A 12,942-nucleotide genomic window follows, 5' to 3' on the forward strand; every position below is an offset into this window, starting at 1 on the left:
TGAGTCACAAGAGGAGCATAAGGCTTTCTATTTTATTCTTAGGTCACATGTAAACATAATTCACAAGCATTGGAAGAAATAGTGACATATAGCTCAAAAACATAATAATCTGCTTTTTTAATTAAAATATAATTTCATAAAAATAATAATTAACTCACATGGAAAGAACTCAAAAGCCGGTGTATTTTTATTCAAATGTCTCGTAGGCTCGCACCAGCATGAGGGCATCAAAGCTGAAACCCAGTGGACCACAACGCCGTCTTCATGTGGCATAGGGATAGAACAAAAAACACTTCGGCCTATGGTGGCGGCTCTGCACTGATCCATCTGGAGTGTGTGGGCGTCGACGTGCTTGATGTGTTCTTGATGCTGGAAGCGGGCGATGAAGACTGGCCAACGACAACGCATGCGCGGCCGTCTAACTGGATCTTCTACGTCCAGCCATATGGCCTAGTATGTTTTTTGTATTCACGTCCTAGTCACATAAAATTCCACTTGATAATAACTGTAATCACCATGCACAATTGATCGGTAACCCCTGGTCTGTGGACGCTCGATCCAATTGTTCATATAAATCAGCTAGATTTGTTCGTTCAAACTGTCCATACCATGAATCAGTGTTAGAAAATCAGCTTAACCTATCAGTGCCTTGACGAAATCTTCCAGAAAAAGCACTCATGTATGGCTATATTACCCTATTCTCCACAAGGTGCATAGCTGCTGTGGAAATCCATCTTGGAGACGCCGAACTGACTCAGTGCCAATCCGGCCAAATCGCACCAGCACGACTTGGAAGCCCCGCCAAGCATCTGCCTCGGCTGCGCATGCCACCTTTGCCAGCGGTAGCGCCACGCTCCACCTCGCACTGCATCATCGAGTCGCAATGCTGCGCTGCGGCACGCGTGGCGAGCACACCTGCCGTGTATGCAGCAGGCACGCACGCCACCCTCCCGTCTCCGGTCTCGAGTTGAAGCAGTCGCAAGCACTGACATATCATTATGCGTTTGTCGCTAGATTGTTTGGCAATCTCTTTCCTTGTCTCTCGCATCGAGTTCGCAATTAGGTTGAATCTATGAGACGACGAACGACCCAGAAAATAAGCGCCGAAAGCCCACTCCAGGTTGCGTGATCTGCGCACCCCTACGAATCAGCGGACCGGACGGCTGCTTCTGCAAGGAAGCCGGGGGTCTGTTTATAGGCTGGCAAGGAAAAGGGACGGGCGAGCCTAGTCGTATTGTTCGCGGGCTCTGGTCTCCAAAGTCACAATCGCACGCACGAGAAGACAGAACCGGTTTGTTTCGCTGGAGTCGTTGTTATCCTTCTATCTCAAGGCACGTAGAAATCGGGAATCCTAGGAAACCGAAGGATGCACGACGCGCGACGGACGAAAGCAGTGATGGACGACGAAAATCACGACGGACCAAACCACGGAAACGTTAGCTCCTTTATTATTAGGTATAGATAGGTCGGTCACCGTGTCTGAGTCAAGAACTAACAATAACAAGAAGCCGTACATGTAACTCACGCAAGCATTGTCAATAATAAAAAGAAACTAAAGCCGTACACGTACCTGTGAGGCTGTGACTCATGCGGGCATTGTGCAGAAGAAGGAGTCTAAGATTGGTACTACCAAAATAACGTGACAATTAGATCTGAAATAGTTTGACACAACTTATACCAGACGTGGACTTGCCATAAGCTAGCCTCCCTAGCTAGATCGTTATAGTTGAAACAGAAAAGGACTTTTAACACTTGGAAAAAGGCCCATCGACTAGCTTCCTTCCAGGATATGGTAGTTCTAAAAAATAATGCCTGAACAAAGAGTCACTTTCCCCCTTATCCTCTCTCAAGCAGCTACAGTTCTTGGTGTTTCCTCCAGAAGACCGGGCCGATCTGCTGGCCTCTCCGCCGGAATAGCCGGTCGGAGTTGGTTCAGGAGCGGTGCCGGAGTAGTTAGGTGTAGGATCTGTAGTTGTAGGTCTTGTGGTTTGGCTGTATGCCGAGTTTGGGCTCCATGCCCGTAGCTTGGAGCGGTTCTCTGGTTCCTGATCAGAGCTGGAGGTTAGGGTCTCTTCTCTTCGTCATCTTGCTCCACTGGTCGGAGTGGATGGCGTTGGTGAGCGGCGCCGCTCCTTCGAATAAGATCGTGTTCTGGCGGATCTCCTTCGTCTGCAAGGGCGCCACGAGGTTGAGGTGCTCCCGTCCGGCCGTGGAGGCATGGGGGAATACCAAGATGACGTGGCGAGGTGTGCTACAGTTTGTCTCCCGGCCGGCTTTGGTGGCGAGGGGGAGAGAAGCTGCAGTGCGTCGTCCCTGGCTCAGGTCAGGAGGTCCCTGTTTGTGTTCTTATTTTGGACATCTTGAGGTGTGGATGTGCTGGCCATTGATGCTTCCTCTGGCCGGCCGTGGAGGCGAGGGGAGGTGGCGACGTGGTGAGTTCTTCTCTGCTTCCTCAAGGTGGTGCGACTGCTTCGTGCTGCACCGACGAGCAAATCACGCGGTGGCTTTGATTGCCTCCGCGATTTTCGGCCGAAAAGGCGGCCATTTGAGACGCCAAGGAGGCGTTTCCTTCAACCTCCAGAGAGGAGGCCCAGTCCAGAGCTTCTCGTCGGACTTCCCTTCTTCTCTCTGCCAAGTGGTTTGTCCCCGGCGGAGTCAAGGAGGCCAGCGTTCGAAGCTCAACTTCGGTGGAGAGGACCAGGGACCTGATTGCTTTTCCTGTTTTTTGTCCAAGGCCCTTTATGCAAATTTCCAGGACTATGTTGTAACTTCTTCATCTGTTCAGGGTCCTGTTTGTAATATGTTCCCACCGCTTTTAATATAATGTGCAGCCTGGGGTCTTTCTTGACCCCTCTTTTGTTCAAAAAAAAAAAAAATGCCTGGCTACATAAAATTATTTGCTAAGATTTAGACCGAAAAATCATACTACCATAAATTATGCACTTCTGCTTAACTAATCCTAGATTGAATAATCAAACATACATCCATGTATAGACCGTATGTAACGTATTTTAGAACGGACAGAGTACCCGTACGTTCCGTGATTCCTTCCAAGAAATTTGCCTCAATACATACACCGCGTGCGTCGGACAAGGATATGTAATGCGTCTTCAAATTATGGCCAGGTTCTCGCCTTCGCCTACATTTTCCTGGGCTGATTCCATCATGGACGCGCCACCACGAAATCGGGTCAGCTGCCGGATGGCAACGACAACGACAACAACACGACCTGGCCAAGCACGACTCCGTGAGGTCTTCCGCCTCCCCGAACCCAGCCCGAGCCCCAACGTTTTGCCCCACATGTGGCTGTCCTCGCCGTCTTCAAACAGGTCCCCAGACCATACCATCGACAAGCCAGTTCTCCTGCCCGGCGCTCCATCCCAGCCACTGCCGCCAGCTCCACCCTGTGCAACTCCACGCCCCTGCCCAAACATAGACTTTTCCAAAGGAATTACACACAAACCAGTACATGCTAAACTACAAAATCAAGTTGGTATAAAATGAACATATGAACAAGTACATGCTAAACTACAAACTCAAATTGGTATACAACGAACATGACGCTCGATAGATATTTGTGGTCCCATGGTGAAAACATATTTTCAAAATTTTGAGAAATCCAAGTTGGCATAGTCATATGATTGCATACAACATATACATCCGAGTCATGTTATAGATCACCTAGATTGAAGAATGGGAACAATAGGAAGAAACTAAAAATAAATAAAAATACCACTTCTTTACGTTACAAAATGGTGACATGGTGTTTTCGGAAATATCGCACTTAATATAAGGAAAAAACTTAAAATTAATCTATTTTTTATAAAATGTATCGTTTTAATTAATATATAACCAATTTCGTGGTCATAAAATCGTGTAATTTAGAATGACTTAATTTTAGCATCTTTAAAACCTTAAACAAAATGCTGGACATGTCCAATATGCTAGACTTGATGCCCTCGCATTTGCGAGGGCCCCCTTGCTAGTTATTGGAATTGCTCTTAGACTAGTACAATACTAGTGCCCTGGACTGTGGTTTACAAACTTCTTCGAGAAGAGATTGCATCCACGTCGCCTCTGAGCGAGGGCTTTGTATTGCGCTTCAGTCCTTAAGCATGAAATTGTAAGCTGCTTGCGCACACTCCAGAAAATCACGTAAAGACAAAAGCAAATGATTAAACCACTACTGAAGGTCTATTGGCTCCATACTTGTCTTGGCATGGCCGTCACTATTAACCCCAATGAACCAACATTGTTTCCATTTCACATATTGACGGCTCTTGATCCGGTAGTTTGTTAGTGGTGTTTCGTTATCCAACTTCATCACTTCGTAATATTGTTTCTTGTTCTCCCTTGACTTCGTAACGAAGCAACGGTTCGAACCATTACGTAAGGAGTGTGTTCCAATCCATAGTGCATTCAACGTTTTCAAGTTCTCATCTATTTTGAGTGGAAGACTCATGCAGCTCTGCAAAACTTTTCATGTTAGCAGCAGTAAGCTCATGCGTCACTATAAAACATCGCCTAGAAAGTCAAATAATTAGGACACGGTGACAAGTGTAATATGTATCCATGAACTTCATAGTTTATTACGTCATATTTCTTCATATTTGCATCATAAATAAGGTTTCACCATAGTTTTCGATTGATTTACAAGATTTTCTAAGAAATCACAACATTTCGTTATTTAACTCAGCATAATAGAAAAAATCCCGTTTATATATTTTGGACTTTTAGGTACCATCCGTGCCTTAAATGAAGCGGAACATTTTGGCACACAATTTTTAGGAAGGCCGAAGAAGGCATGCCAAAGGAGATCACCAGGAAACCAACATGCTTCCTGGTGAGCCCCATGGTGTGGCCAAACTCCCAACCGCTCCATGGGTGGATCCCACTAACCTGTTGAACTTTTCTCGTTCTTCATGCTCACACCCACAAATGAGTCTTGACCTAAAATGTTATATATATGTCCCCGGCACGGACTCCTAAGGAGGTGGCCGCAAAAAGAGAAACCACGAAATAGAGACATAACTTGCGAAGATTGGAGGCAAAATGCCGACAGAGTCGGCTGTGGTTGCCCCTCCGCCTAGATAACCATAAACTCCATCATCACCATAATGAAGAGCAAATAATTTAACCCCTAGATTATGGGTTTGTGGAAGTAATTTGCACCATCTCTCTTTATGTACTTTATTCGTTGATTTAGAACCATATGAGCTACCCTACATGATTGTCGTCATGCTTGTGTTACCCCTATGGTGGATCCTTTGTTTATGACATGAGTTACAAGATGTGAATTTTCATTATGTGTATTGATCGATGCATATGTTACCCCGTTCATGTATGTCTTGTTCCGATCAAACTATATATGGAAGAACCCATGAGGGCGATGTATGTGTTATGTGGAGTAATATGATAGTAATAATTGGATTGTGACAATTTTTTGGTTGATGCTAGAGTTTTTACCTTACCGTTGTTTACCTGAGAAAAATGGACGGATGTTGTATATATTCAGCTTGTGACAACTAGGTGATATTTTAGATTTAGATAATGGTACCATATTTATATTCAACACCATGTCAATTTACTTAAGGCAATACTTTATTTAATGTTAAATTTGGTTAAAAAGTTCTCTTACTAAGGGAGTATCACCGAGTTGCATCATCTCAACACTAGGAGAGATGCCATATGAATGCGTATCAAAACACTACATGAAGTTTTATTGCTAATAACTTATTATTTGAAGCTATATTCGTACCACAATGTTTATGAGTGACAATACAAAAAAATATCTTACCCGGCGGACTTTTTGGACGACACAAGCTGCAGTTGCCTGTAAAAATATTTTGGCCAGCGGATGAGTATTCCCGGTGGGCAACAAGGCCAGCAGACAATTTTACGCCATGATCTGGTTGATACCGGCACAAAATTGTGTCGTGAAAGGTTTCATAGAAGAGGACACTCTTTTAGGCTGCACTACGGGGAAGGATGCATTAATTATTGCGTCACTCATTACAACCGTCATTACTTCTAGGTACCACGCTTGAGAATGGTCACCACACCGTGCTGACTAGTTATGCTTGTTTCACAGGCTAATGTGGCCCACCTAAGCTGGCCCTTGGTTTTATATATCGCAATCCGCACAACAACCACCAAGAAGCGGAGGAGACTCTCTTGGCGCCCGGGACAAGGGAGATGAGCACCCATCGGCGAGGCAGAGAAGCGACCATCGGCGACATGAAGATGCAATGCCAGCGAATATGTAAGTTACTTATTTTCTTGCAGATCCAATTTGAGGCTTTCTTTTTTCTGGATCTATTTTGGTACTTCGATCTAATGAAGACAATTTAATGGTTTTCTTATCAGATCGACACAATACCACGGTGCAGCTATCCAGAGTGGAACAACATCACTTTACGTTTTGGACAAGAGAGAAAATGTTTCCACGATCAATTCCCTCGCATACTAGTTGCATTTTAGGGCAAGGACACAAGTTGCACATTCTATAGCTGCAAGTACGAAACCCCTCGACGCCTTTACAAAACCTAGAGGGATAAACCACACTCAAGGAAAGTACATCCCACTACAAGAAAAGTTGCCATGGCCGACGAAGTTGAAGTCGCGCCGTGGTTGCTGGTGTACCATGGCCGACGATTTTGGGTCTGTCCGTTGTGCATGTCAAAACGTTTTTTTTCTCGTTTTTGAGGCCACCTAGCCCGACGAAACCGGCCAAAACGTTGCGTATGGTGGCCCGGGACGTGGTGCATCTCGAATTCTCGGGTTCGCCGGCCGAGTCAACGCAAATCCGCACCGCCGAGGGATGTAGGGCCCATATGGCAGCCTCTCTGGCATTGTTTTTTCTCGATCGCGCCATCTCGTTCAACGCTCTCTGGTCGAGCCGTTTACGATGCAGGATCATGGGTCCCGCATGTCATCCTCTATGAACCAAAATTCTTTCTATTCTTGGATTTTTTTTGACCCCCTGATTTCTGGCTACTTCCTTTTTCTTTTGATCCCTTGCCGCCTTGGAAACGTTGACACCGCTGCTGCTAATTGGGACCCGCATGTCATCCTCTATGAGCAATCAACTTTCTTTTCTTGGAGTTTTTTTTGGCACCTCAAATTTGGTCACTTGCCTTTTTCTTTCGATCCCCTGCCGCCTCTCAAACGGTGATACCGCTGCTGCTAAATGGGACCCGCATGTCATCCTCTATGTACTATAAAACTTTCTTTTCTTGGATTTTTTTGGCACCTCATATTTGGTCACTTGCCTTTTTCTTTCGATCCCCTGCCGCCTCTCAAACGGTGATACCGCTGCTGCTAAATGGGACCCGCATGTCATCCTCTATGTACTATAAAACTTTCTTTTCTTGGATTTTTTTGGCACCTCATATTTGGTCACTTACCTTTTTCTTTCGATCCCCTGCCGCCTCTCAAACGGTGAGACCGCTGCTGCTAAATGAGACCAGCATGTCATCCTCTATGTACTATAAAACTTTCTTTTCTAGGATTTTTTGGAACCTCATATTTGGTCATTGCCTTTTTCTTTCGATCCCGTGCAGCCTCTCAAACGGTGATACCGCTGTCGCTAAATGGGACCCGCATGTCATCCTCTATGTACAATCAAGTTTCTTTTCTTGAATTATTTTTGGCTCCTGATATTTGGTCACTTGCATTTTTCTTTCGATCTCATGCCACGTTGAGGACCCTGCTGGCACATGGGACCCGCATGTCATCCTCTATGTACAATAAAATTTCTTTTCTTGGATTATTTTTGGCTCCTGATATTTGGTCACTTGCCTTTTTCTTTCGATCCCGTGCAGCCTCTCAAACGGTGATACATTCGCTAAATGGGACCCGCATGTCATCCTCTATGTACACTCAAGTTTCTTTTCTTGAATTATTTTTGGCTCCTAATATTTGGTCACTTGCCTTTTTCTTTCGATCTCATGCCACGTTTGAAACGTTGAGGAACTTTCTTGGCTCATGGGACTGCATGTCATCCTCTATGTGCTATAAAAGTTTATTTTCTTGGGTTTTTTTTCACCCTCCGATTTTTGGCTATTTCGTTTTTCTTTTGATACCCCGCCGCCTTGGAAACGTTGAGTAAGCTGCTGACTCATGGGACCCGCATGTCATCCTCTATGTACAATCAACTTTCTTTTTCTTTTGATCTCAAGCCGCATTTGAAACGATGAGACCGCTGCTGCTAATTGGGACCCGCATGTCATCCTCTATGTACAATAAAGTTTTTTTCTTGGATTATCTTTGGCTCCTGATATTTTGTCACTTGCCTTTTTCTTTCGATCTCATGCCGCCTTTGAAACGTTGAGTAAGCTGCTGGCTCATGGGTCCCGCATGTCATCCTCTACGAACAATAAAAGTTTCCTTTCTTGGAGTTATTTTTGACCCCTAATTTCTGGCTATTTGCTTTTTTCTTTTGATCTCCTGCCCCCTTTGAAACGATGACGACGCAGCTGGCAGGTTGGTCCCACATGTCATCCTCTGTGAACAATAAAAGTTTCCTTTGATGGATTTATTTTGAACCCCTAATTAATTTCGGGATATTTCCTTTTTTCCTTTGATCCCCTGCCGCCTTGGAATCGTTGAGGATGCTGCTGCCTCATGGGTCCCGCATGTCATCCTCTCAGAACGGTAAATGTTTCTTTTCTTGGATTTTGTTGACCAAACGATTTTTGGCTTATTTTTTCTTTCGATCTCCTGCAGCCTTTAAAACGTTCAGGGTGCTGCTGGCTCACGGGTCCCACATGTCAACCTCTATGAACAATAAACGCTGAGGATGCTGCTGCCTCATGGGTCCCGCATGTCATCCTCTCAGAACGAAAATGTTTCTTTTCTTGTATTTTTTACCAACAGATTTTTGGTTTATTTTTTCTTTCCATCCCCTGCCGCCTTTAAAACGTTGACGACGCTGCTGGCTCATGGGTCCCCGATGTCAGCCTCCCCGTACAAGAAACATGTGATATCTTGATTATTTTGCAGACAATAAACATTGTATTTCGCTCTGAGCTATTGCAAACGGATAAATTAAATCTTTATTTTTACATAAACAAAATTATATGTTGAATCTCCTTGTTTTGTGTTTTTGCGAAGCATAGGACTTTCCTGTTTTTCTAGAAAAATCCGAACTTTCCTGTTTTGGAGTGGGTTGAAATTGTACGAGTCAAAAGGCCCAGCAGGATAGTTCGAAGGCCCAGATGTCCAGATGCAGCCCAATTGAAATCTTTCTTTTCTTGGATTTTTTTCACCCCCTGATTTCTGGCTACTTCATTTTTCTTTTGGTCCTGTGCCGCCTTGGAAACGTTGAGACCGCTGCTGCAAAATGGGACCCGCATGTCATCCTCTATGTACAATAAAATTTCTTTTCTTGGATTATTTTTGGCTCCTGATATTTGATCACTTGCCTTTTTCTTTCGATCCCGTGCAGCCTCTTAAACGGTGATACCGCTGCTGCTAAATGGGACCCGCATGTCATCCTCTATGTACACTCAAGTTTCTTTTGTTGAATTATTTTTGGCTCCTGATATTTGGTCACTTGCCTTTTTCTTTCGATCTCATGCCACGTTTGAAACGTTGAGGAACCTGCTGGCTCATGGGACCCGCATGTCATCCTCTATGTGCTATAAAAGTTTATTTTCTTGGGTTTTTTTTCACCCTCTGATTTTTGGCTATTTCCTTTTCCTTTTGATCCCCTGCCGCCTTGGAAACGTTGAGTAAGCTGCTGACTCATGGGACCCGCATGTCATCCTCTATGTACAATCAACTTTCTTTTCTTTTGATCTCAAGCCGCATTTGAAATGTTGAGACCGCTGCTGCTAATTGGGACCCGCATGTCATCCTCTATGTACAATAAAGTTTCTTTTCTTGGATTATCTTTGGCTCCTGGTATTTTGCCACTTGCCTTTTTCTTTCGATCTCATGCCGCCTTTGAAATGTTGAGTAAGCTGCTGGCTCATGGGTCCCGCATGTCATCCTCTACGAACAATAAAAGTTTCCTTTCTTGGAGTTATTTTTGACCCGTAATTTCTGGCTATTTACCTTTTTCTTTTGATCTCCTGCCCCCTTTGAAACGATGAGGACGCTGTTGGCAGGTCGGTCCCACATGTCATCCTCTGTGAACAATAAAAGTTTCCTTTGATGGATTTATTTTGAACCCCTAATTAATTTCTGGATATTTCCTTTTTTTTTTCCTTTGATCCCCTGCCGCCTTGGAATCGTTGAGGATGCTGCTGCCTCATGGGTCCCGCATGTCATCCTCTCAGAACGGTAAATGTTTCTTTTATTGGATTTTGTTTACCAAATGATTTTTGGCTTATATTTTATTTCGATCTCCTGCCGCCTTTAAAACGTTGAGGACGCTCGCCGGCTCACGGGTCCCACATGTCGGCCTCTATGAACACAAACGCCGAGGATGCTGCTGCCTCATGGGTCCCGCATGTCATCCTCTTTGAACGAAATGTTTCTTTTCTTGGATTTTTTACCAACATATTTTTGGTTTATTTTTTCTTTCCATCCCCTGCCGCCTTTAAAACGTTGACGACGCTGCTGGCTCATGGGTCCCCGATGTCAGTCTCCCCGTACAAGAAACATGTGATATCTTGATTATTTTGCAGACAATAAACAGTGTATTGCGCTCTGAGCTATTTCAAACGGATAAATTAAATCTTTATTTTTTAATAAACAAACTTATATGTTGAATCTCCTTGTTTTTTTGTTTTTGCGAAGCATCGGTCTTTCCTGTTTTTTTAGAAAATTCCGAACTTTCCTGTTTTGGAGTGGGCTGAAATTGTACGAGTCAAAAGGCCAAGCAGGATAGTTCGAAGGCCCAGATGTCCAGATGCAGCCCAATTGAGATCTTTCTTCTTCGATTTTTTTCACCCCCTAATTTCTGGCTACTTCATTTTTCTTTTGGTCCTGTGTCGCCTTGGAAACGTTGAGACCGCTGCTGCAAAATGGGACCCGCATGTCATCCTCTATGTACAATAAAATTTCTTTTCTTGGATTATTTTTGGCTCCTGATATTTGGTCACTTGCCTTTTTCTTTCGATCCCGTGCAGCCTCTCAAACGGTGATACCGCTGCTGCTAAATGGGGCCCGCATGTCATCCTCTATGTACAATCAAGTTTCTTTTCTTGAATTATTTTTGGCTCCTGATATTTGGTCACTTGCATTTTTCTTTCGATCTCATGCCACGTTGAGGACCCCTGAGGCTCATGGGTCCCGCATGTCATCCTCTATGTACTATAAAACTTTCTTTTCTTGGATTCTTTTTGGCACCTCATATTTGGTCACTTGCCTTTTTCTTTCGATCCCCTGCCGCTTCTCAAACGGTGATACCGCTGCTGCTAATTGGGACCCGCATGTCATCCTCTATGTACAATCAAGTTTCTTTTCTTGAATTATTTTTGGCTCCTGGTATTTGGTCACTTGCCTTTTTCTTTCGATCTCATGCCACGTTGAGGACCCTGATGGGTCATGGGACCCGCATGTCATCCTCTATGTGCTATAAAAGTTTATTTTCTTGGGTTTTTTTTCACCCTCTGATTTTTGGCTATTTCCTTTTCCTTTAGATCCCCTGCCGCCTTGGAAACGTTGAGTAAGCTGCTGACTCATGGGACCCGCATGTCATCCTCTATGTACAATCAAGTTTCTTTTCTTGAATTATTTTTGGATCCTGATATTTGGTCACTTGCCTTTTTCTTTCGATCTCATGCCACGTTTGAAACGTTGAGTAAGTTGCGGACTCATGGGACCCGCATGCCATCCTAATTTCTGGAGTTTTTTTTACCCCCTAATTTCTGGCTACTCTTTTTCTTTTGATCTCAAGCCGCATTTGAAACGTTGACACCGCTGCTGCAAAATGGGACCCGCATGTCATCTTTTATGTACAATAAAGTTTCTTTTCTTGGATTATTTTTGGCTCCTGATATTTGGTCTCTTGTCTTTTTCTTTCGATCTCATTCCGCCTTTGAAACGCTGAGGAAGCTGCTAGCGCATGGGCCCCGCATGTCATCCTCTATGAACAATAAAAGTTTCCTTTCTTGGAGTTATTTTTGACCGCTAATTTCTAGCTACTTCCTTTTTCTTTTGATCCCCTGCCGCCTTGGAAATGTTGAGTAAGCTGCTGACACAAGGGGCCCGCATGTCATCCTCTATGTACAATCAACTTGCAAGATCTTGGAGCGAAAGAGCTTGTATAAGTGGGACCCATATGCCATCCTCTATGTACAATAAAAGTTTCTTTTCTTGGATTATTTTTTGCTCCTGATATTTGGTCACTTTCCTTTTTCTTTCGATCTCATGCCGCCTCTGAAAAGTTGAGTAAGGTGCTGGCTCATGGGACCCGCATGTCATCCTCTATGTACAATAAAGTTTCTTTTCTTAGATTTTTTTACCCCCTGATTTTTGGTCACTTGCTTTTTTCTTTCGATCATATGCCGCCTTTGAAATTGAGGTCGCAGGTGGCTCAAGGGTCCCACATGTCAGCATCTATGAACAATAAACCATTCCTTTGTTGGATTTATTTTTTACCCCTAATTTCTGGCTATTTGCCTTTTTCTTTTGATCCCCTGCCCCCTTTGAAACGGCTGGCAGGTCGGTCCCACATGTCATCCTCTATGAAGAATAAAAGTTTCCTTTTTTGGATTTATTTTTGACCCCTAATTTACTGGCTATTAGCCTTTTCTTCGATCCCCGCCGACTTCGAAATGATGAGGATCTTTCTGGCAGACCGGTCCCACATGTCAGCCTCTATGAACTATAAATGTTTCCTTTCTAGGATTTATTTTTTACCCCTATTTTCGGGCTACTTGCCTTTTTCTTTGAAACGTTGAGGACGCTACTGTCTCATGGGTCCCACATGGCATCCTCTCTGAACTATAAACCTTCATTTCTTGTTAACGACAAGTTTATCAGTATTAT

This window comes from Lolium perenne, chromosome 1, assembly GCF_019359855.2.
Source record: "Lolium perenne isolate Kyuss_39 chromosome 1, Kyuss_2.0, whole genome shotgun sequence".
NCBI classification, from domain to species: Eukaryota; Viridiplantae; Streptophyta; class Magnoliopsida; order Poales; family Poaceae; genus Lolium; species Lolium perenne.